This window comes from Dasypus novemcinctus, chromosome 12, assembly GCF_030445035.2.
Source record: "Dasypus novemcinctus isolate mDasNov1 chromosome 12, mDasNov1.1.hap2, whole genome shotgun sequence".
In the NCBI taxonomy this organism is placed as follows: domain Eukaryota; kingdom Metazoa; phylum Chordata; class Mammalia; order Cingulata; family Dasypodidae; genus Dasypus; species Dasypus novemcinctus.
The window spans coordinates 50,187,996-50,190,903 of NC_080684.1; the positions used below are offsets into that span (position 1 = coordinate 50,187,996).

General features: G+C 34.6%; 1 non-coding gene across 1 annotated transcript; it reads left to right on the top strand.

Annotated features, from left to right (window-relative positions):
- The first annotated feature begins 272 nt into the window (after positions 1-272).
- Positions 273-379, top strand: LOC111760754 (U6 spliceosomal RNA). Its single transcript, XR_002794358.1, has one exon. It is a non-coding gene; the product is annotated as a U6 spliceosomal RNA (small nuclear RNA).
- The last annotated feature ends 2,529 nt before the right edge of the window (positions 380-2,908 follow it).

Below are 2,908 nucleotides of genomic sequence, written 5' to 3' on the forward strand. Positions count from 1 at the left end.
ATCAAAAATGGTATCTGTTTTTTAAAAAAGAATTAAACCTCACAAAAGTAAAAGAAGGTCAATCTAAATATTAAATCACACAGATATTTTTTACCTATTAATTTAACAATAATTTTAAAATAATGAGCGAGTGTGGTAGAGTAATGGGCACATTCATGTCCTACAGAAGGAAGTAAAATTAATAAACCATTTCTGGAAAACAATTTATCAAAATTGAAAAAAATGATATCTAATTGTTTGGTTCTGAATTTCTTTAATTAAAAGTGAATTGAATGCTAGCTTCAGCAGCACATATGCTAAAATTGGAATGATACAGAGAAGATTGGCATGACCCCTGAGCAAGGATGACACGCAAATTTGTGAAGCATTCCATATTTTTTAAAAAAAGAAAAAAAAGTGAATTGAACATTTTTCATACTGATTACCAATACTAGTTTCTCTTTTGTGAATTATCCTATTCATATCCTTGTCCATTAAACTACTGGGCTCTTAAATGATTTTTCCTATCGATTTCTAGAAGTTCTTTAAATACTAAAGGTATTAAATCTCTTGCCATCGATATTTTAAAGATTTTCTCCTATTTGTTTCATCCTTTTCACTTTGTTTAAGGACTTGGGAATTTATGGAGGTTAGGGGATAATGCAAAGACATGTTTAATTTTTACATATTCAGATCTTTCAATGATTTCTTTCAAATTTTCTTCCATTGCCACTGTGAAGAAAAAGTTCTTTTCCAGCCAGTGATCATGTAATTATTCACCCATATTATCATAGTGTGTATTTTTCTCAAGGCTAGCTGTAAAACATAGATGAAAAACACTCATTCCCTGTTTCATGGATCTCTGCTAGCCAGTGAGGGAGATGGATAAATACACGGATAAATATTAATGGGGAATGCTGAAGGAGGACTAAGGCGAGGCTGCGCCTCCTGCTTCACAGAGGTTCATAGCGAGGGCAGCGACCAAATGAGCCTAAAGCAGCTCATCTCCTGGGCGGATCATTGCTAACTAATCTCTGACCACTTAATAGAGGCGCAAAATTGTGCTATTTCTAGAAACATGTGAAAGAGAAGCATGATAGTCCATCCCAGCTAATCAGCCCCTTCTTCCTGGCTCTGGAGGCTTTAAAAACAGTGACTCATGAAATCGTTCCCAGGCAACCGTCCATCCAGTCTTCCTACAAGCCTGAGTTTGTCAGCCTGTCTCGATTTTAACTAAGAAATTGAGTCTTGATTTTAGTTTTATTAGAACACTGGCAGGTTGGTTGTTTTTTAGGAAACTACTTTGAAAAGGAAACATGTAGGAGCGGGTGTAGCTCAGTAGTTAAGCATGCTTCACATGCATGAGGTCCCAGGGTCAATCCCCAGCGGGTGCCTTCCAAAAAAAAAAAAGGCAAATGTATACATTATAATGAAGATAAACGAGAAATAAAAAGCCTCAGGTACAATGGCAATAAATGACCATTAACAAAGTTTTCAAGAAATTACTCAGATGGGCGTGGCACTCACTGCTGTAGGAAGTGTTCATAGAAATGTTTGCTTTGAGGGTACCAGGAAATGCTGATTCTGATACACTGCTAATAGGAGTATAAAATTGGTACAACCTTGCCATAGGACAATTTTTCAATATGAGTTTAGAGATTTAAAGATGTTTATACTTTTCAATGCAGTAATTCCATTTCTAGGAACCTGTTTTTCAAAAAGCATCAGAGATGTATGTATTCAGATGATCATTATAGTGGTATTTATTATGGCAAATATTCTAAACAGCTTCAATCATAGGGGAATAATTAAATAAATCATTGGTAGAACCACCACAACAGCATACATACATAGCCATACAAAATCATGTTTCAAAGAATCCTCATGTTTAATGACATAAGAATATGCTTTCTGTATAGTATTCAATGAAAAAAGTCAGAATACAAAAGTTATGGGCAGTTGCTCCCAATTTCCGAATATGTGGCACTGAAAAGATCAGAAGGAAATACACCAATATGGTTACCTCTGGCTAGTGTGAATACTGACTGATGCTCTTCTCATTGTGCATTTTCCAACTATTCTACAATAAAAAAGTTCTACGGGGGGAATAAAGTTAGTCTTGGAAATGTTTACTCTTTGCAGTAAAAGATCAATCTTTGTGATGGCTGAGTGGGCTTATTTCCTCCCAGAACTGTTTCCAGAAAACTGGGTGATGTTTAGAGATACAGGATTCACTGAATGCTTCCATGCAAAGGATATAAAAGATGCAATTGACCCTTGACTTTAGAGATAACTGAACCATGATCCATATTCACCTATGTTCCCACCCAGACTTTACAGCAGTCTACATAAAGACCCATCATTTTTGGGAAAAATAATAAAGAAAGAAAGTAAATTGAGTGCTTACCATACACTGGGTAATTTCATATACATATCCTATTTGAGCCTCACGGAACCCAAGATTTAGTTTGAATGCATTTAAGCAACTTAACTAAAGTTATGGAAGTATTAAGTGTTAGAGTTAAGACCACTGACTCCAAGTCAAGAGCTCATCACAGTTGCCTCAGATATTTATGTATGCACATATGATTTACAGATGGATGATGATAAATATAGATAGTCAAAGAAGTGTCCATGTTATTTCAATTATTATGTGTCATCTTGGAGAAATGAGACATGAGATATTCATAGTTTGCACTCATTTGCCAGGTATATGATTTAAAAATTATATTTTTTGCCACTTCTTGGCATTTAATTAAACTCCTGCTCCCCATAATTATCAATACCAAAATAAGCTTCAAACCATTAAATGCAAAACAAACCATAGTTCTTTTCAAACAAAAAAGCAATTCATTAATAAAAAGAAAAGTGGGGTCACGGGTTATATGTTTAAATTTTTTGTTCCAGATTCACTTTTTTCTATCACTTT